Source organism: Vicugna pacos, chromosome 27 (assembly GCF_048564905.1).
Source record: "Vicugna pacos chromosome 27, VicPac4, whole genome shotgun sequence".
Classification (NCBI taxonomy): domain Eukaryota; kingdom Metazoa; phylum Chordata; class Mammalia; order Artiodactyla; family Camelidae; genus Vicugna; species Vicugna pacos.
The window spans coordinates 9,959,345-9,982,585 of record NC_133013.1 but is presented as its reverse complement, the minus strand read 5'-3'; the positions used below and the strand labels follow the sequence as shown (position 1 = coordinate 9,982,585).

Below are 23,241 nucleotides of genomic sequence, written 5' to 3'. Positions count from 1 at the left end.
CAATGAATTACAGTGTCAGGATTCCATGAAGGGGATGTTTGAGCTTTCAGACAGCAAATCCACCCAGAGTAACATCTTACCACTTTACGAGTGCACCTGGGACAACCAGTGCTTTAAATATACATGCAATTCAGCCTCTCTTAATGAATTTCACATCTGCGTCTCGGGGCAGCTCCAGCAGAACATGAGCTTCGTTAGGAAGAGGGGTCGTCTGGAGGTTCAGATGGACCTACTCACCCCTTCTTGCTGTCCAGCTCAGCAGCCCGGCCTCGTCTGTGTGTACCTACAGGCATGGGCATCTCTGAGGGCGGCAGAACCAGACATCCCCGTGGCACAGGAAGAGTTCGGGCGAAAAGTTGCCTCCCGATGGCAGAGCTCACGACACAGTGGGACCGGCCCCCACTCCTATAATCCATGGACACAACGTCCAGTTAAGAACAGGCTCCGAAAAAGTGGAAGCTCATTTCTGATGGGACTCCTTTCTTATGCTTCACTAGAGTTGATTCTGGCTCACTCCAGAAAAAAAAAAAAATGTACCACTTGACAGGCCGCGGTAACATTAATTGGGGAATCTTCTAAACACTTTAAGTGGTTCCTCGCCGTTAATATCTGTTCTCCAGAATCGGCCTGCGAGGTTGGTGTCAAGGCACCATTCTGTAATCACAGGCGCCCCTCAGGCATTTGGCCGATTACTGACAACACAAGTGAGATGTGTTGGCTCCCTCCCCCCGCCCCATTTTGAGGACGATCTTCCTTCCTGTCTTTTGAGGACTAACTTCAACTTGAATCTCTAAATGAGGTCTTTGGGGTTTATTGTCAACCTGTCAACCCCTCACCAGGCTAGAAATACTGCCTATAATGTACATGAGAATGTTTTCTCACTTAGGCTGTTGCAGGATTCCTAATTCTACTCCCACATGAAAGCCAAACAAACAAACAAACCAAAAAACACCTGTCCACTACATGGATGAGGACAGATGGAAATGTTGGGGACAGAGCGAAGGGGACAGCCACCCCGAAGCTGAACAAGTACTTCACTGCAGCCCAGCAGGATTTTGTCATTCCCAAACCTTCCCCGCGTAGATATGGTTTTTTTCTTAGAAATTTGTCTTGACTGAGCTTTCAGGCCCTGGCTAGACAGAGGCCCGTCAGTTCCCCTTCTTGAGAAGTTGATTAAGTCCACACAGCAGCCACTTCCTTGACTGGACCTTCACAGCCCAGGGCCACCGTGCCCCTGCTCTCCTGAGGTGACCCAGGGCCGGGTACCCGGTTACTAGCAACAGCCTCTGTACCCCAGAGTCCACAGAACTATTCAAATTAGCTAATCCACACGGAGCACAAGAAGCCAAGCTCACCCCGCCCCACTGGCCATACAACACCTGCCCCAGCTCCCACCTGCTGCTACCCTGTGCCTGGGACAACCCCCTGCATGGTCCTGCCTGCAGCCCTCTCTTGTCCTGAGCTATAAGGAACAAAATTGTGCCTTCCATCTTTTTGAGCATCAGTGTATTTCATCTAGAGAAACTTTCAATCTTATAAGACACCCTGAAGAACTGAGTAAGTTCATTTCTCCACACAAGAGGATCAAACATACAGGCCCGTTCCAGCCCCACAGCCATTCTGCCTGAAGTGTTGAAATTACTTTCTGGGAGGAGCCAAGACTGTGAAGTAAACACTACCGTTGACCACCATTCAGATACTTCACATTCGTGGCCTCAACTCCCGGTCTTGGGAAATGTACACGCTGTCAATTTCTACTGCCCTGATTAGTCTATTTCTGCTCACCTCATTAACTCAGCATATAACAGTTTCCATCATACAGCAGGTGCTCAAAAAATGCATCTTGAGTGAATGAAACACAGGACCAAAAATGCAGGGAAAAATCTAGTCCATTCATTAGGAAACTCAACACATTTTTAATGGCTGTCTACTATGCCCCAATCCCCTGGGGTTCAGAAGTGATACCACTGTGCACTTCCATATCTAAGGGGCTATCAGCAATTTGCCAGCATTAATTAGTTCTCATTTATTAGCATGCCATTTAACGTTTTAGTTCAGCACTTCTTTGAGTTCAGGGCTCACCTCCTCAGTGAAACATTCCCTGACCTCTCCAGGAGAGTTGATCATGCCCTTTGTCATGTCTCCATGCATCCATCCTGCTGTGTCATCTCCTCTTGCTGATCTTCAGCTCCCTAAGTGCAAGGACCACCTCTACTGTATCTTTGTACCTCCAATGCTTAGCACAGTATCACCCAGGACTTAGCCGGTACTCAACCATGGATGGTAAATAAATGAATAAATTTCCTAGCAAGTGCCTTGCACTGTGCAGAAGCTGAGGAAGGTAACCGGAGAGGAGGGTTGACCACAACCATGGTTCTCAGCCCTGAGTGAGCATCAGAACTCCATGGAGGGCTTGTTAGGAATAAGAGCGCTGGGCTCCAGACCCACCCTCTAAGTCCGTAAGTCCAGGGAGGGGCCTGAGGATGTGCTTCTCTAACAAGTTCCCAGGTGATATTGATGCTGCAGATCTAGGAACCACGTACTGATCTGAAGGGATGTGGTTCCCCTGATGTCAGGAAGCTTACTGTCAATGTAGGCTTACCCAGAAGAAACAGGAGAGAGAACGAGCAGATTGTGGCTGATAAAAAGCTTAGTCACTTAAAATGTTCCACGGACAGTGGGGCAGAGGGGTTATATCAAGGCTGACTTCATTAACGTCTCTCAAAGAGAATGGAAACAGATCCGAAGAGGCTGACTGATTGGTCACAGGTCAGGTCACAAGGTACAAGAGAAATGCTTGCACGTGAGCACCAAATGACAAGTACAAAAATGTCCATTTCTTAATCCATAATGGGCCTAAACTGACAAATTTCCATCAATAGTAAAATATGTAAATATATTGGGGTATATAATCACACAAAAAGGACAGCTATATGCAACAACATACATGAAGCACATAAATGTTGAGTGGAAGACATAAAAGAGCACATTCTGTTTAAGTCTACTTACGTCACCATCAAAGAGAGGCAAACCCAATCTGTCTGGGAGGTCAGAATAGTTACTTTGGGGAACAGAAAAGGAAAGTAATTGGGGGGGGCCCAGGGGAGTTTCTGGGGGTGCTGTTGATATTCTATTTCTTGACTTAAGGAGGGGTTACAAAATATGCTCACTTTGATATTTTTGCATTTTTCTGCATGCATATTATATTTTAAAATACAGAGTTTTTTCTTTTAACTGGTTGAAAGAAAAAAAAGTTAGAAAAGGAGCTGAATCTGTGAATCAAGGCCCTGAACTGGGAGCTGGCCCAGAATCCCCTTCAAGGACAGACAGTGGGGGAGGGTACAGCTCAGTGGTAGAGCACATGCTTAGCATGCACAAGGTCCTGGGTTCAATCCCCGGTACCTCCATAAACCTAATTACCAACCCCCTCCAAAGAAAACAAGAATATAAATAAAATTAAATTAAAAAAAAAAAAAGAGCAGACAGGAAGACGATGGTGAGCTCTCCAAGGGGAACAGAAAGGTACAGGGTCACTCCAGCTGTTTATTCAGATCAATTTCACAGCCCCCACCAGGGAAACAGTGAGATAACCTAAAAAGTACAATACCTAAATTAACCTTTTACATGAGAATTTTACAGCTGGAACATACCTGGGAGACCATTAAAGTTCAGAAGAAGATCTTATAGCAGATTTTCTTAGAGCCTTTCACACAAATCAGCTCTGTTTATTTCGGCTGGGAGCTGGCGAGGTGGGCCAGGCAGCTGTCTTTCTTGGCTGAACTTCTCCTATAAAAAAAAATGTTTTCTCATTGGTTCCTGTAACCTTTCTCACCCTTGAGGAAGACTTAGATCTCAACTCAGAAGATAAGAAATTCTTTTTCAGATACCATTGCACCAACTGAGAAGGCTCCTAAGTGATCTGCAAATATGGGTACCAAATCCTTTCTTGGGAGATTTTGTGTCTATCCGAAAACCTTTCTATAAGCCAGGCAGCTGACCAGCTCTGCAGGCATCGTGAACATCTGGCTAGTGAAGAAATACAGCCTCCTAACTGATCTATTACAGTAAATGGTCTAGACAACGCGACTAGAGCTCTCCGCTTTTTTATACTTCATAAACCTGTATCTAAGTGCAGGTGAAGGCAGTCATAAATATAAAGCCCACCAGAGCAGAATGGCCTTTGATTCTTTGTTTATCACAGGCTAATTAAAACACGAGCTGAACATAACTCAGTTCTTTAATGGCGGTCACCAGATGTGTTATTACTTGACCCTGCTCGGTATGAAGTCCCTGTAGAGTAACTATAATTTTTTATTTAGTACAGCAGCCCTGCTACAGTTAAGGGTGTGTCTTCCTTTTGATTATAAGGTCCGCATTTTAAGGAGGGGGAAGAGGATGGTTAACTACTGAGAACACGTTCTTTGGGCATTGAAACTGTGATTAATACAAGCCCTGTCCAGGAGTGAATTCTTGGGTGCCCTGCAACACTGCAGTTACTCACCGTGCCAAAGACACATTTTCACTGGAGGTATAATTACTGACTTTTAAAAGTCACCTTTCATCCCAACAAACCCTGCTCTCTCGAAAGCGTTAGAGAGCCATTACAAATTACAGTCAGAGTAATAGCTTCGACCATTCAGCCATCACTTAAGAAGCACTTCAGCTGCCTGACGCAGGAAAGGTCAGCCTTGCTGGGCCGCCCCTCCTTAGTCGAGAAGTCATGTGGAGCTTTTTCAGGCAAGGTGGCCCTGGTGAAAGGCCCAGGAACTCTGAGCATCTGAAATGGGCCATGCATTCCTGTATACACAGCCGAGCTAGTGCCACAAACACTTGGGCATCCAGGATGCACAATTGTACAGTGTTATTAGTGGGGTCAGGAGGAGCATAATAATGAAATATCAACCTCCAGCGATAGGACAGCAGCTCTCAGGTGCCACCCCCCCAACTCAGAACCTTTGCAAGACTCACCAGAACCCCAGATAGACTCATCTCTCTGGGAGATCTACTTGGATGTCCCTCAGGCACTTTAAACACAGCATTTCCAAAATGGAATTTATCAGTGTTCTTTCAAAAACCACTCTCGGGTCCCACAACTCAGGAATCACTCCATCCACCACTCAAGTATTTGCCAAATCCCCAAACCTGAGCTTCATCTTTCAATTCTCCCTTCCTCTCCGGAGTCAACCCACACCCAAGAGCTGCTGGTTCTGCCTCTTACCTTCTGACCCACACTCCTGTTGCTGAAACACAGCCTCTGTACCCCGCTCACCAAATTGAGACTCGAGGACAAAGTTTCGGATGAAGAAGAAAAGGCAGCTTTATTTATCTGCAGGCAAAGTTGGTCACAGTGGGCTAATGCCTCTAAGACTGTGAGCCTGCTGCGGAGAGAAGGCAGGGGGTTTAATAATAAAATTTCAAGAGTTCAAGGGGCGGAGCTAGTTTCCATAAAGATCACATACAGAATAACAAATTGTTGCAAAGTTGTTCTTGTTTTTACGGATACAAGTTCACCTCTGGCTTTGGGGCTTTCTTTCCTTTTTTTTTAAATTTTTAAATTTTTTTAACAATTTTTTATTGAGTTATAGCCATTTTACAATGTTGTGTCAAATTCCAGTGTAGAGCACAATTTTTCAGTTATACATGAACATACATATATTCAATGTCATTTGGGGCTTTCTTAGATTTCCATCTAACCCAGCCTCCCATGTAGGGTGTGGCACGTGCCCTCCCACGGCACACACATTTTTACCATCTTTGCCTTGACTCTGTGTCATTGAGCCTTAAGTATGCTCCCTGTGGGCAGGGTCCTTGTCTGTCTAGCCACTCTTTCCCCTGTCTGCCTTAAAGTAAGGCATTCAGTACATGCTCACTGAAATAATGAACTAACAGCCTCATATGCCAGTAAAGCTGGTCTCTGAGGGGGGTATTTAGATTTGAGCAACTCAGTCACACACAAACTTGTATCTAAGCAAATTACAATTTTCCCTACTTTCACTCAATCATTAAATTAGTGTCTCAGGTACTTAGGATTTTAAAGCCATCCACTATGGCTTTCTTTTAATGCTCATGTCTCCTCTACACAGTTGCCTTGTGCATGTGTGTGCACACATAGATACAAGCACAGGTGCATACACAAGCATACATGCACAAGCATACACATGCCTATAAACACACATGCACACATGAACATATACACACGGAAAACATGCACAAACACATGTACACAAACGTATGCACACACAGACCCATGCAGTAGCAGCAGTCTGAATTCCTTTGAGAGAGTCAGTTCCACATTGGGCAAACACTTCTAGAAAGTATTTCTTCATATTGAGCCTTTATGTGTCTCATCCACTTGTTACTTCTGATGCCTTTGGGTCCTATAGGACAAACCAAATTCTCTCCCTTTCTCCTTGACAGACAGACTGTCAGCCTCCGCTGCCCTTCCTCCTCCTATGGCCTCCAGTTCAGCGTTTCTCTCTTTTCCACTATCTTACTCCCTGAACAAATTCCACTTGGTCAAGTTCTGTCTCAAAGTATCTTTGGAACAGTGGGTAGCAGCCCAGAACTAATTAGCAACCTAAATCACTGCCAAATCTTTGGAGAGTAATGTGGCAACATCCACCCAAATTTTAAGTGCACGTGCCCTTTGATCCCATAAAGTACATCTCCAGTCATTTATCCTCGCATGTGCTCAAAGGCACATGCTCAAGAATGTTCACATTGCAGCACTATTTCCAAAGGCAGAAGATTGGAATCTTTAAGAAGATGTCCATCTTTGGAGGACAGGTTCATAAACCATGGTCCATCCACACAAGGATGGATGAAAGATGCTAGAAAGAATGAGGAGACCCTCAACATACTGAATGGGACAGCCTGCAAGGCATGTTGTTAGATGCAAAACCAAAGGGTAGAACCATGGGCTTTGCCATACTCCCCAGGGTCAGAAGAGAGAAGACAGGGAGGAGAAAAAGAGAAAGTTAGAGAGATGCATGAAGGAGAAGAAAGGAGGAGAAAATGCTCCACTTTGATTCTGTTTTCTAGTCTTTCTCTTTTCGCTCTTATTTGCAGCAGAATAAGACCTTGGAAGACCAGTAAGTAACTTAAATGCCACCTGGACAATCAGGGGAGAACCACAATTCCAAAGAGAACTTTTTGGTTCTCCTTTGAAAACCGCAAATTTCGAGCCCGAAAGGAGTCACTATGCTTCTGTGTCATTTAATTGTGATATAATTTGCTGAGCTAATGCAGAAAAACCCACTCGAGGAGCAGAGTGGGAGGAGGTAAAATAGAGGAGATGTGAATTTTTTCAAGTTATATGTAGTGCTTGCCTAGGAAAAAATTACTTCTTTGAATCAACGTAGTCATTTTTCCATGAGATGACTGCCTGCCGATAACCTGCCATTGCAACTGATTAACCAAGGGCCAACAACTAGCAGACAGCAAACCAAACTTAATTATATTGAATTAACTGCTCACAAGTCTCTTTCTTAGATGGTTCCACTCTGCGAGCCTTCACGAGCTTCTTTTTTAAGGTTTTTGAGAATTAAGAGAATATTCTGTGTAGTAATGTTATTTATGCTTATCTAACATCAGCTTGAAAAGTACGTGTCCTGACATCCAACTCACCATTGAAAATGGACCGGCATTTAAACTTAAAATAAATTGAAGAAATTTTATTTCCTAGCTGACAGGTAAATGAAGGGGGCCCAACATCACTCGTCATCAGGAAAGCGCAAATCAAAATCACAATGAGATGTCACCTCATACCTGTTAGAATGGCTCACTTGAGAGGACAAGGGATAGCAAATATTGGCAAGGATGCAGAGAAAAGGGAACCCTTGAGCACTGTTGATAGGAATACAAATTGGTGCAGCCACTGCGGAAAATAAAATGGAGCGTCCTCAAAACATCAAAAACAGAACTACCGTGTGATCCAGCAACTCTCCTTCTGAGCATATACCCAGAGAAAATAAAATAACTATCTTGAAGAGATAGCTGCCCCCCTACGGTCACCGCACCATTATTTACAATAGCCTAGACGTGGAAACAGCCTATGTGTCCATTGACAGATGCATGGATAAAGGAAATGTGAGATACACTTATAAATATAGATATAGATATAGAAATAAAATGGAGCAATAAGAAGAATAAAACCTTACATATATATATATAAAATGCAGTCATAAAAAAATGAAATCCTACCATCTGCTACAACATGAATCAACCTTGAGGACATTATGCTAAATGAAATAAAGGCACACAGAGAAAGACAAAAGACAGAGACTCTATAATGTCACTTATGTGCGGAATCTAACAGAATGAAACTCATAGAAACAGAGAACCGATTGGTGATTGCCAGAGGCAGACGGTGAAGGTGGGGGAAATGGGTGAATGTGGTTAAAAGGTACAACCCTCCAGGGTAAAGAAAAAAGAAGAAGAAAATGGACTATGGCTTAAATTTTAAAGAAATGAAAGAAACTTTCAACGTTGGACCACCACATGCCTTTGTGTGTAGGAGGAAGAAAAAAATCCTATCAAATCCTAAACACTAGCTAAGTCCCTCGGTGGAGAGACCTGCTACCAGCCAGTCACATCTCTCAGCATCAGTGCTCACTAAAGACACAGCAAAGGGGCGTCAAGCCGAAGACAGTTTATGAAATGTATTGGGCTTATTCAATTTTTACCCTGACTTGGCGCATCCCTTTGGAGAATTTGGAAGGACAAAAAGGTGAAGTGGTGAAGTGGACTTTGGCCAAGGTACACACTGGAAGGGTATTCTGCAGGATGTCTTTTTTGCTGCGTAAGAATTGTTTCTGTGGAGCACTGTTCTTTCTCACTTTGTGTATTACCACCATGTATTTTAAAATTACCATTTGCTGAGGGGATGATTCAGTTGTAGTTTCTACACTGTGAAGCATCCTTATTCTGTGTCTTCTCCAGGCCTCAGCTTCCTTGTCTACATGTAACTAGTATTCCCACTTAAGTAGCTTCGGATATAAAAGGAAGGGATCCTTTATGTATTCAAATTATATGCGTCCCAGGCCCTACCTCACCTAGCAGGACAGAATCTTTCTCTGCTCCCCAGTATGCTCCCTCCTGTGATTTATCTCAGAAATCCCAACGTGTTTTTTGGGCTTGCAAGGTCTATCATAGCTACATTCCTGCAGGGGAGAGAGAGCTCCGACAATCAAGGAATCCCGTCCTCTTTGACCAGTGCTGCTCTGGTCCACTCTGGGGACTCTGTGATGACCTGCCAAGTGCTGCCACCAAACTCTGGATGCACCGATGAGCCAGAGAAAGCATCACAAAGCACTTTCCCTCACCAGAAAGAGGTGGAATTCGGTGGAAGCGGACATCTCCCTTCTCTTCTCCAGGAGCAAGCTTGGTTCTAACTCATCCTATGCTTACACAGCTCTGAAATCATACTAGCTTGTTGGTTGTTCACACACACACACATACACACAAATGCACATACATGTGTGCATGCACACACACACACACAAAGCCATTTTCCCCATGGCATGTCCTCAAGGCCAGGTTGATGAGTCCTAGGGAGATTTTCAGTCTCAGCCTCCCTTCCAGCTCCATCTTTGTGTTGTAGCCTTGAGTCACATCCTTCCCAGTCGAGGTCCTCCGACCCCAAGGTCTCAGGAAAACTCACTCTCTTACACATTAAACAGGGACTCAACATTGAACTCCCCATGAATCTCACAATCTTAAGTTCCATGATTCCTGATTCTATGATCTTTGTAATCTCAACTCTGTAGGTACTAAGGCTGGTCACATTGTGTCTTTTTTGGAACAAGAGGGGACAAATAAAGCAGATCTGTATTTACAAGACAACTGTTTACAGGACAGGATTCACATTTTCATGTTACTTTTGGAAAGTTAAAGTGGGACATTAGTTGTCAAACAATCTGAGTTCCCAGAACCTAAACTTTGGTGGAACTGTCCATTTTTTTCTTTTTCTTTTCTAGATAAAAGCTATTCATTGCTTCAGCAAAGCTCTCAGACTTGTCTGTTTCTTCAAATGTACCCTGGCCCTGTGCTGGGGCCGGGAGGACAGAGGGAAAACAAAGCATGGCTCCTGACCTTCTCAAGCTCACATGCTAACAATAAAAATAAAACTCTCCCAGAAACAACTCCCTGAGTACAGGCCTAAGTGGGCCGACCCTCCGCACATCTTCCGACTCTACCGGGAAAGGAGATTGGTGTTTAAGTGCCTACCTAATGGTGTCTGTATTCCCCCATACCCAGCACGCAGAGGTGCTCGAGATATGCTGGAAGTGAATGAATGAATGGTGCACATCTCACAGGCACCAGAACAGCCTTGTGAATTCACATGGGCCGTGAAGACACCTTCACCAGTAGAACCAGCCGCTTGTTTGCCAGCAAGAATGCATTGAGAACAAAACATGGACCCTAAGTCTTCCATTTTGATTCACACATTAATGTGAGGGACCTGGGATTGAAAGATCACACATTCTACCTGCAGAAAGTTCCATAATGGTAAAATTCACTTTGATTTTTAAGCTTAAGCTTAAAGTTTATCCGGAACCCAGCCCACCTCCAGGTGCTTTAACTGGTGTGGATTTAAAGACTAGGTTTTTCTAACACGTCTCTAATATCTCTTCTGAGTCTCCTTAGGTCGTCTGATGAATCTAGCTCCTGGAAAGAAATTATTTAACCCCCTAAGCTTTGAAAACCAGACAACCACATCAACTTACAGATTTATTTGTCTCTTTGGGGAAAAACCTGCCAGCAGTGTGAGGGTTAAGCAGTAATCCTGTCATGTTTGCCCTGAACTTGCCCAGTTAAATTGCAACAGCATGGGTCTCCATAATTATCTAATTGTTAGTGTTGTGCCTTTACGTAATTTATGATGTAGCGTTAAAGTCTGACCCTGGGTTTGAAATGAAGAGCAGTTCTGCTGACATCCAAGCTCAAATTAGTAGGTAAGCACCCAATTAACGATTATGCTTCTGAGCTTTCATTTCCATCTGACCACACTGCTACGCTAATCAGTTTTCTAAGCCTTTCACCTTCCCCATAACTAACAAGTATTTCTTCTGCTTTTTATGTCTGTGGATGCCCTGCATCCTCATAAAAAGCTCTCCACGAATGCTGTCTTTAAGATCGCGGCCAAAAATGGCTGTCTGCAAGCGAGCTGGCCAGCTCCAATAACTTCTGTTGGCAAAACCAAAGGTCAGCTTGATGGGTTCTCATTCCCCTCTTCTGGAAATCCATCGGTGGCTTCTGCTGGCCACTGGAATCACTCAAGCAAAGGATGGAGCCTTTTGGATGTTTAGATCGAAGAGTTAGTGGGTACTCTCAGGCAGTAGACCTTGCCAAACCCCCACCATCGATCTGACTACTGGGTAAAGAAAAAAGAAAGTAACAAGAAGAGAGAATAATCAGGCAGTTGTCCCTTTCCCAACTTCACACCTCCTTCATTCGTCTCTCCGCACCTCCTGACCAGCTCCCCCATCCCCTCTGCCTATCTGCTCTCCACCTAAATGGTGGCAACTGAACATAAAATATTAGAACATTTTTAGAGACTCAAAATATTACTTTGACTTCAGTACCTGTACAAAAAAAAAAAGACACTTAATTTGTGTGAATGCTCAGATGAACATCTGCACAGGGAAGTGACTTGCTAATTACCACGTATGGGTGCGGTTGCTGAACTAGACCCACATCTCCTGTCTTGCCAACTGTTGTTCCTTCTTAGGACCTATGTCAGTTGGCATTTTGATTGCGAGTTCGCTGAGCCACTGCTAGCCCCACCTCCTAAAGTCAGATAAGAGCTGCATATTCATTCACAACCCCTTGCCAAACACACAGTATCAGAACTGTATTTGGACTCTCCATAATTACCTTCCCTAATATACACCCTATTTATATACCTAGACTTGCCTTCTACTCCAGATTTATCAACTTTTGTACGTAACACAGACATCTTCCTGTCCATCTCAAGTTTGTTCTAGCCATAAAGTCCTCAAGAACTTTATCCAACATCAGTGCTTTCAAACTTGAGTATCGGAAGCTTGTTCTTATTTTGTTTATTTCTAATCAAACTTACTCATTACTCCAATGTAAAAACCTCATTTTGAGGAGTGGGGAGAGGGACGAACAGGTGAAGCACAGAGAATTTTAAGGGCAGTGAAAATACTCTTACATAACGATGGATACATGTCATTGTACATTTGTCCAAACTGGTAGAATTTACAACACCAGAAGTGAACCCTGATGTAATCTTTGGATTTGGGTGATTATGATGTGTCAATGTACATTAGTTAAACAATGTGTCACAGTTCATCAACTGTAACAATGTTGATAATGGGGGGAGCTTTATGTGCAAGGGGCAAAGGGTATATGGAAAATCTTTGTAACTTCCTCTCAACTTGGCTGTGAACCTCAAACTTTCCTAAAAAAAAAACAAAGTCTTAATTTTTTAGAAATCTCATTATTAAAAAAGACACATATAAAGCTTTTCTGATGAGAATGGGGTTGAATGCCCCCATAGCACTAGGGTTCCATCCGAGGATATGTTGGCACACAATTGGAAAACTATAAAAGTTTCCATCATAAGATAAACTACAACAACACATAAAAATAAAGAGATCCAATAAAAATTAAGCTTTGATTTGATTAGTACTTCCTTTCTTTTCTAGATGTCCAAACTGGTCAACTCACATTCCCTGCTGACAAAGTTTATTTTTATTAATCCTTTGAGATAAGAAGAGTGAAAAAAGCACCCTTGTTCCCATGTTATGGATGCTCCAGGACACAGAGCTGGCCAAGTTGGAAAGTTGGAATAAGAACTTGATCCCCTGATTCAGCCATTTCTTTCCACTGCACCACAGCATCTCACCTTACACGTTCATATCGCACAGGTAAGTGTCGTATCACACACAGACACTCAAGAAGTACTTTTGGTGGTGACAGGAAGGGTGATAATGATGAGATCAAGGAAAACTGAGTGAATGTGGATTGAAGAGAAGACCCTCATAGCACAATATTTGAGAAGCATATTGCTTAACTTAGTACAGAATGAGTCTCAAGGTTCCGGACTTCTAGTTCAACTTGACTCTTCACCATGTGAATTAGTAAGGAAAGACTCTCATCCAGCCCAACTAGATAAGAGTCATGAGACAAGTAGCCTGTCCTCATCTTCAGTCAGAATTGGGTATAGCATGCAGATATTTAAAAGTATAAAATAAGCGAATCAAATTCCTTCCAAACTTAGTGATAAGTGGATGGAGATAACACGCAATCCTGAAAAAATAATTGCAGAGTAGTGGCCCCCTGATCCTGGACAAAAAGGATGGTGCCTGTACAAGAAAACCACAGAATTGCCTCTGGGAGGGATATTTCCTTCCCCGGAGCTTGGAGAGAGCAAAGGAATTGAAGGGAAACCCCCAACAAGGGGGATCGTACGAGGGAGTGTTGGGTGAGCTAATGTCTTCAGTGGATTTGCCCTGTCTCACTAGCTCTGTTTGATGCACATGTGCACTTCATATGCTTTAGGGAAAAGTTTGTTTACATTACTTGCTTGGCAAAGATTTGTGGAAGAAACAAGCAAATTGAAACTCCCCACTAGCCATCACAGGTTTCCCCCACTATCTGAAAATAAGAGTGTTCCTATGAAACCTTTCATAAGCCAAAATGGCATAAAGCAGAGACAGTTACCTTAGGACATATCTTGCTAAAGGATGCACGCCAAAAAAAAAAAAAAAATCGAGATAAAGCACAGATGATGGGAGACACAGCTGAAAGCTATGGCGGCTTGGTGTTGAGATGCTGAGTGTAGTTCCCCAGATAGCAGCTAGGAGGCGCCACTCTCTGCTCAGGGCGCGTGCTGCCTCTACAACGACCGCTGCAGAACAAACGCTGAACAACACTGTTTTGGCTTTTCACCTCTTTCTTGTTTGTTTTTTGGTAGAAGTCAAAATCATCTTTGAATTTCTTATGCCGAGCAAAAACAGGTACTAATGCAGACTTTCATAATAGTGACATGGCATAAAACAAACTTTCAAAAAGCTGGGGACACCTGTACCATGAAATCAAGAGCTTTGGAACTAGAAAGATCTAGATCAAATCCCAACCACGCCCAGATGACCAGAACCCAGCCAAGGAATTTAACCTCTCCAAGAGTCTGCGTTCTCACCTGTGAGGTGTGGATATTGCTAGAGTCGGAGAGAAGGAAAAGACAGAGAGACACAGCTCAATGGCAGAGACAGGTTTATTTTGAGATGCCAGCAGAAAGGAGGCTCCAGTCGGACTGGAGCCCGCTCTCCGTGTACCGACTTGGTTATTGTATGCACGGGGTCGGGGCCAATTGGTGGGTTCTTATGCAAATGAGGGGTACTGAGAGGTAAGTTCTGATTGGTGGGTGCACTGAAAGTGAAAGGGGCGTGTCTGAAAGAGAGGGACGCGTGGATGAACGTTCCCACCAGTAGTCCTCAGTCAGGTCCCCCGGGAGGAGGAAACTGTTACGCAGAGGAGGTAGCTGAAGGGTGAATGCTGATCGGTGGGTTTTGCTGAAGGCAGAAGTTGTTACTTGCCTTCAACTCGGCTTGGCCTGAAATGGTGGGGGATCAGCGAAAAGGAGGTTGGTCGTGTTTATCAGATACTGATACCTGTCTCCTTGCACAATTTGATTATTAAATGAGATAACGCAGAAAATGCATGGTAAGCTCAGGGAACGCGACAAGAACTCTACAAATCCTCGTTCCTCTCCTCCTACTTGTAAGATCTTGGATGCGATGATGTACGGCTCTCAGTCCCACGAGTCAGATACCTTATTAGAAAACAACCTCAAGCCTTGCATTCACTGAGTTTCCAACATAGGAATCGTAGGTAAGTCTCCATAGAACTGTCAAAGGCACCCCTGTTTTTCTGGAATAGGAAGATGGCTACACTGCTATTTCTTGAAGGCAGAGGGAAAAAACACGGATGAGCCCGCCCCTCCCCCCAATTTTCAAGTGTTATGGGAGTGGTTGCATTACTCTGGAGGATGTATGTTAAAGGCAGTGACAGGGAGATACAACAGGCAGGTTGTAGTCCATCACTACAGGGCAGTTCTATCAGAATCTTTCCATCTCAGCAGTCTTCCTCACAGAGGATAAAGAGTGCTCATCAGAGTTTAATTTAGATTGTCCTGAAGTTAAAGGGAGGCTAATACCTATGGGGACGAGTATATCCCAACAACTTTGCAATAATCCCCCTATAACCGAGCAGGACCCTATGGGACCTTCTTGGAACAGATCCCCCACCCGCGTGTCCTCTGCTTATCTCTTGTTTGTAGAAAAACTGGAGCCTCCTAGACCTTTCCAAAGAATAGATTTAATCAGAGAAGTGAGAAAATGTAGAAATAAAGGAAAACAGTCAAGCAAGGCAAAATGGTAATAGTTTCGCCATTAGACAAAACCAAGGACTTTTAGTTCTTCCTCAAAGGCTGTAGATAACATCCTGAGCCACATCCTTTGAGATGTTTTGCAGATACTGAAACCCCCACCCGGTGGAAGAATTTAACTGTATGCTGCCCGCAAGCATGTAGAGCCCAGACCGATTGGAACCAGTAGGTTGATGATGCAGACTCCCGATTCCTTTACCATCAACCAATTAGAAGAATGTCCATGAGCTGATCACATACCCTGTAACCTTCTCCCTCACTCCATCTTGATGCCCTACAATAAATGCTGCACTTTCCTTCACCACAACCCAGTGTCCATAGACTGGCTTTACTGCACACGGGCAAATGGACCCAAGTTTGGTTTGGTCACACCCTCAGATTAATCCACTGCATATCATCTGGGTATCAGTGGGGATTTGACCCAATAAGCAGAACCATTAGAAGGAATAAGAGCTGTGTTGATAATATTAGACCTGGAAGTTGGAGAAGAGTCTATATGAGACTGTTGCCGCTCCATCTGGCCTTGTGCCTGAAATCACCACTATGAAGTCAGCCAAGTAGGTGGTTTTGTGGGAAAGCTGTATGTGAAGTGGGCAAGGGCAACAAGGAACCGGATCCCACATGCATAAGCTAGAACCCACAAATACAACCTGGATACCCCCATCTGTCTCTCACCACTGCTAACCTAAAATTCATGGTGGCGTGAAGACAGAGCAGCATCCCCTACTGCAGAGCTGCACATAGGAAAGAACCACTGGGGGCCACTGCAGGTCCAGGCGCTGTCTTGTGCCAGCAGGGTGAGAGGGTACGTCAGGGACAATGCGTGTTGGCTGCCACAGTGCTTGAAGCTCAATCTGTCCCAACCCTCAGAGCATTTAATTGGTTGCAGCTTCACTTCCGCCTTCCAAATCTCACACAAATTTCTCCTGTGGCCAACCATAAGGAACCAGACAGGGAGGGGGATCTGGGAAATGTAGTTTCAGCTTCACTAAATCCACACAATGCATAATCACCACACAGAGTCAGTAACAACTCAGTGATGGAAAAACTCTCCTCACTGGTTCACTGGCCCAAGGACACCTGCCAGGCTCCCTCGTTTCTCTCCATCCAAGCTGTTCATGATATCCAACAGCTGCTGATCCAAAATTCCAGCATCCCTGACTCCTGCTTCCTGCTGACCCATGTTTGAGTTAACCTGCCAGGACATAAATCTAAGTGTGCCCTTCATTTCCATGGCCACAAGCCGGAGGTTGAAGAGATGTCCTCTGGTGATCACGGCATCTCTCTGCCCCTCTCCTCCAGCTCACGTTTTACCAAGGAAAGGATGTCCTCATGGAGAGGGTAATTTAACCTGAGTTGCACTTTAATCCCTGGGCATCTCTTGACTGCCTGGCTGTCAAAATAAAGTGTGTTTTTTCAGCTGCATGGTCTATTGGCTTTCATTAATCTACCATGTTTTAATATCCATTAGTGAGCATTAATCTAAAAGGATGGATTTGGGGCAGAGATCCCATTCCTCTTGTCTTTTCTAATTTTCTGTCATCAGAAGAAGTTTTCTTTTTTCCCTATGAAGCTCCAAAGAGGATAAAATGACCTGAAGATTGGTTGTCTCTCTGTCCACATTGACAGATGGCTATTGGCAGCAACCCAGCTGGATCTGAAGTTTCTTCTTGCAAAATGCATAGCACCGAGTTTAACCTCATCTCTTACTAGGTCATGAATTCCATCCTTCACCGACGACCCCCAACATGCTCCTTGTTTGGGATGCCTTCCTCTCATTTGTTGTTTTTTGGTTCCTGCATATTTGCTCAGCACCATGGCTCTGGCCCCTGGATGGGGCCATGGAATCCAGTTTGCAGAAGCAAAATGTTTCCCAGTGCATCTAGCCATTGTTGAAACAAGATTATTTTGTGTGTCACCGTATCTTTCCCAGCACAGCCTGGGGCCTTGGCATCTCTGAGAAGATTGTAGTCTTAAGCCAATCCTTCATGATTAAGGTTTACCTTCAGAGGTAAGACATATTCAGAAAATGTGGACTCATCTATGATTTGGAAGTGGAAGTCCTCTATGCAATATGTGTAAATTTACCCAGCCAGAGAAATTTTATGCTATTTTTTCAGACTTAGAGTCTTCACCTAAGAATTCAAGAGTTTTTTTTCACTATGACAAGAGTTCACCATATTCACATTTCCTACCGAGAAGATCTGCTTTGGTCCTAAAGAGGCACAAGCACCAAGTGTTCTGAACCTCTCACCAAATCCCTTAACTGATGTGCATTGCAAATGTACAAATTATCTCGGTTCATTTTCTAGATCACCCCAGAATACACCCCCTGGATGATGTATTGTGTGGAGAAGTTCAAGTTCCTTGTTCTTGAACTTGGGAACCAGCAGGACAATGTGGGTGAGTGAATCTGGTTTGCCCTGGAAACCAGGGCAAACGAAATAGCACAAGTTTCACTGGGACCAGGGACTCTATCCTTGACTGGTGGCGCCAAATGGAAAAACAGAATTTAGGACCTAAACTTACAGGAGTTTTCAATTTTCAAGAGAAGCCAGAAATCCACAATTTTATGCAAAATCTTCCAAATCTAAAAGTAAGGTGTAAATAGGTTGAACCCTGTGTAGGTCAGTAAAAGCTGTCACAGGCAGGCAGAAGCCAGCTCAGAGGCCCCCAGTGTTACAGTCTCGCTCCCAGTGCTTTGGCAGAAAGGCTGGGCACCTAGAAGTGACTAGTCACCGGAAATAAGAGTTCAGTCATCTCTGGTCATTTTAATCCACACTCATTTCTATTTTAAGGCACTAGAGAGAAGCAAAAGCAGATGGAAAAATAGATCCACCCGGGGTGAAATGCGTGTACGTACAGAATTACATCACAAGAAGTGCCAGAGGAAGTTCTTCAGGCCAGACTGAAATGACTCTAGATGGAAACTGAGCTCCAGAGGGAAGAATAAAGAGCACTGGTAACGGTGAATGCAGATAAAAACAAGAGACCCTCTTTTTTCCCCTCAATTTCTTTAAATTCAACTATTTTACATATGTACCTGTGTCCTTCAGAGTTTATAGTATATGTATATATAAAACTGCATGGTCACAATTGCACAAGGGGTGAGGGAGGAGAATAATTAAAATCAGTTCATCTCAAGGGTCTTGTATCTTACATGAAATGAAACAATAGTAATACAAATAGGCTGTGATAAGATAGTGATATATATACATATATATGTATGTGTGTGTGTATATATAAAAAATAATTCCTAGAGCAACAACTGAAAAAAATAGTATGAGATATAGGTAAGATCCAGTAGAGAAGTGAAATTGAAATAATCAAAAAAGATTTGATCACCCAAACAAGACAAGGAAGGAGGAACAGTATAACAAAAAACAGGTACACGAGGAGAAAACAAACAGCTAAATACCAGACTAAACCCATTAGACGTAAAGAGACGAACAATTCCAATTAAAAGGCAAAGACTGTAAGACTGGATTAAAAAAACAAACAAGCAAGCAAAACAAAGCTCAAGACCCATTACACACCATCTGCAAGAGAACTTTAAGTGCGAAGATACAGATGGGTTAAAAACAAAGTACGGGACAAGACTCCCCATGCAAACTCAGCGGAAGAAAGTAGGTGTGACTTTACTAGGACCAGATAAAATACATTTCAACTGACTGTACATCAATTTAAAAAAAATTATAAATGTAAAAAAAAAAGAAAGAAACTTCAAGATAAGGAGATAAAGAGGAGCGTTCCACAGTGATAAAAGTCCATTCATCAGGAAGATAGTCAGTGAATGTGCACCTCATAACAGAGTCTCAAAAAACACGAAGCAGACACTGACAGAACTAAAAGGAGGCAGAAAGATTCCCAGTTCTCACCGGAGGTTGTAACAGCAAGGGTGTAGGTCATCTGAATAGAACGCGCACAGCATTCACTCCTTTCAGGAAACACATTCTAATCAGTTAACAAGCGAGGCATGGGTTCTGAGCCATCAGAACTGGCCACAGTGCTGAAGGAAGGTCTTGGGATCCCAAGCCTTGCCAGACATTTATTGCTTTAGTCACTGGACCAAAGGAGAGAGAGGAGCTATGCCAGGAGTGGGGGTCTTAGGACAATGCATATTTACCCACAGGCATGAAAGTATTTCAATATTTTACAGTTAGTATGTCACCACAGGTATAGTAGCACTGGATCAGCTCTGATGCCTTTAATAAGAAGAATGTCACAACCAGCTTTTCCAAGAAGGTATTTTATTGGGTGGAAAGTTCCTTGAAAACAAAATCTGGGGTTGGTTCATCCACGTGACTCTCACAAAGCTTGGTACACAGCCCTCCTCATCACAGAAACATCATAAAAATCAGTTCAATGACAGAAATAATAAATAATTCCTTTTTTTGGGGGGGGTGCACGAGGCACCCTTTGGCAACACCTCCATCTATATTCAGAAAGATGACTATCTTGCACTTGAATTCTTTCATCACAATAGTTAAAGCCAAAACTAAGCAAAACATATTGAGATGCTGGCACCTTCTGTTGAACAAGTTGTATATAAAATGCTGCAGAAAAGAAGCATATGTTTTTGATAACTGCAAAACGCATTATAGTTAAGAACCAGGAAGGAATGTAAATGCTGACTATGAATGCACTTGAATGTCGTATTTAAATTGGAAGTTGATCTTTGACGTGACTCAACTCCTTCTAAAACTTGAGAATCCCTTTCAGGGTCTCTTCTGCAGAGGCCACACAGGTAAGGAGTCAGCTTCGCTCCTAGTGCTGCTGTACCCTGTCTCAGGCCTGGAGGTAAGGATCAAGATGCCAACACTTTGTTTTAAAAGTGAGATGGGTTTAAAGAAAAAAAAAGTGAGGCCAAGATACAAGGCAATGCAGGGAGCATGTTATTGGCTGGCCACTGACTCACTGTGAGCCACAGAAACACAGCCCAGAATCCAGCAGATGAGTTCACTTAGCCTGTTGGACTTGCCTGAAGGGGAAGAAGGAGGGGCCATAAGTCAGGGTGGTCCACAGAGCAGGAAGGGAGAGGATTTGTACCTGCTCCTTCCCATCTGGCCTTGCCGGGCGAGGTACTGACTGTCCAGCGCTCTGGGCTGCAGCATGAGGCCCTCTAGTGGCCACTCTGCGATCCAGCCCCCATGACCTTCAGGTGGTCATCCAAGGCAGAGAATGGAAGGGTGACTAAGATGAGTGGCAAACTCGGAGAGAAAGGAGGTGGTCAAAGCGATCTGGGCACATGCCAAGCTTTAGCCTCATTACAGCCCCGCATCTGCTGTTCCCATGGGTTTAGTGGAGACACAGCCCCAGCGACAGCCTCTCACCGAGGCCTGCAGGTTACAAAGTCGAGGGTCATAGTCCTGGACAGAGTGTGACCGGAGAAAGAAGTAGTAGGTACTTAAGAGGAATGGCTTGGGGTCCTGGCAAGAGCTCGAACCTTACAGTCAGATGAACCTTAGCTCAAACCCCAGCTCCACCCTTACTAGCTGTACCACTTTGTGCAAATCACTTAACCCTCCGAGTTAAGCTTTCCCATCTTACATGAGGATAAGAACAATGGATGTAAAGAGATGTTATGACAATACAGCTCCTGGCAGAGCACGTGGCTCTAGTCACCCATCAAACGTGAATTCCTGCAGGCACCAGAGAATGCATATCTAAACCCAGCAGATCTCACTCTGCATAATAAATAATATTTGTTAGCCAAGAGCATGGCCTTGCCTATACACGGCCTGGGAATACCCACGGGCACGTACAGACATGTCCCCAAGTGTCTCGGTGGCACCTCGCTGGTGCCTGTGACTTCCTCTTACCACACACATCAGCTGCTAAATGTTAGACCGCCAAAACTCAGCTTGAGGACAAGTTGCCTTTTTTTTTTGTTTTAACTATTTTGCAAGGACAAAGCTGACAGAAATGTAGAACGTGTGTAGGTATTTAAACAGCCCATGCGACAGGGAGAGCCTTCGGCCCGGCCATGAAGGATAGACTTGCTGGCCACATCCACTCTCCAAATGAGCCCTCAAATTAGTGCAGGGGAAGCGCGTCCTCGGGCGCAGAGGAGAGAGGCGGTCACCACGCTGCCTCTGCCACCGGCCGAGCCGCCGGGAGCATCCATCACAGTAAGTACCGGAGGAACAACACCTCTGATGCCTCTTCATTGGGCCGCCGGCAAATGAGGCACAGCACAAGCTGAGGTTTGCCGGGTGTAATTAATTGGAACTTCGCCAGCTTGACAAATTGGGATGATGAATCTATCTCGTATGAATAAGGAAAAAATGCATAATCAGTCAAAGATTTAGTTAAGACAGCTTTCCTCTGACTCCCTGCCACCGCTAAATCCATTAAGGCAAGGAAACATCACTTTTTTTAAAAAAAAAAAGAAGGCAGTGTCCTTCGTATGTTCAATTTATAACTTTCTGTTCTTGAATTTATGAGAGCAGTCAACTTGGTTTTGCTTGACTTTAACGGGAGGAGAGGTTTCTCTTGTGAGTTTAAAAAATAATTTTTCTCCCATGTCTTTTAGTTCAGTGGGAAATGGGTATAAATAGACATTGAAGGAAGAGATTTTATCATTAATTCTTTAAGGCATCTTAATCATAGTTGAACCAACAGGCCAACAGGCCCCTCTGCCTCTATGGAGACGGTTTTACGTTAAATGTAAAAAGAATAAAACTATTATACATAAAACAGATAAACAACAAGTTTCTCCTGTATAGCATGAGGAACTCTATTCAATATCTTGTAGTAACCTATTATGAAAAAGAACATGAAAACTAATATACATATGTACATGTATGACTAAAATATTATGCTATACACCAGAAATTGACACGACATTGTAAACTGACTACACTTCAATTAAAAAAAAAACCTTTCACGGTGGGTTTGCCTTACTTCCACCCAAACCTGTTTTCTAGATCACTGTTTGTAGTCAGTGATAGCTTCAGCAATAGGTTGATGAGAATTGATTTCTTTGCTAATTGGCAGAGAAAATCATTTTTTAATGTGTTCTCCATTCAAGTTGGGTCTCCTTATGAAGTGAAAGGTATCAATTAGGTGATTATCCAGCTAATTTGACCAACGATAAAAAAAATCAAACAAGATAAATCAACCTTTCCATTAAAAAAAATCTTTTGAATTATTGACCAGATTAACTAGATGGTTACGCCCTGGGGAAGAAGACAGTGCTTTCCAAGAAGAAAGAGAGAATGGATTCACATGTTTCCATTGCACAATCTGCAGGTCTTAATTAGTTCATGGTTCTTAAATATGTGGGGTTTGTGAAATTTAGTCTTTGTGTCAATACTGCATGCCTGTTCTACTGAATAATGGGGCAGTTCTGTTTGCTTCTTGTTCTTATTCTTTGGAAAACAGAAGCTGTCTGCAACTTTCCAAACCCAAGTCTTGCGAGCAGTCATGACCGTGGTCTCTGTTTCAAACTGTATGTGGCTCCTCTTAACCCAACATAGGACAAAATGCTAAGACAATACTTAGATTAAAATGGCGTAAATGCCAAGACTGCATGTGTGACCCCACAGACAGGTGAACACCAATACCGTATTCTCACACTGAGGCAAGCCCTTCTGGGCACCCACCGATCCCGGTCACCTACACGCCCAGGTGCAAGCTTCTGCAGGTAAGTGTCCTGAAGCGCATTCACGGAACAGTGTAGTGAGGGAGTTCGGTAAGGGATGAAGGAAAGGGATCGAGGGAAAAGATGGGCCACGCTGCGCGATAAGCAGACCTGGGGGTCAAGGTCAGTTACCCAAGAGTTTCTGCGTCTTCCACTCTCCCTGGCATTCTGCTCCAGA

The 23,241-nt window shown here is 43.7% G+C and overlaps 1 long non-coding RNA gene across 3 annotated transcripts; it reads left to right on the top strand.

Annotated features, from left to right (window-relative positions):
• Positions 1-14,454: 14,454 nt before the first annotated feature.
• LOC140689824 (uncharacterized) lies at positions 14,455-18,366 on the top strand. Of its 3 annotated transcripts, XR_012064948.1 has the most exons (3): positions 14,455-14,862; positions 17,731-17,821; positions 18,217-18,366. It is a non-coding gene; the product is annotated as an uncharacterized lncRNA (long non-coding RNA). The 3 variants fall into 3 exon arrangements; XR_012064949.1 differs by lacking the exons at positions 17,731-17,821; positions 18,217-18,366 and adding an exon at positions 15,505-15,725; XR_012064950.1 differs by lacking the exons at positions 17,731-17,821; positions 18,217-18,366 and adding an exon at positions 15,494-15,725.
• Positions 18,367-23,241: the final 4,875 nt, after the last annotated feature.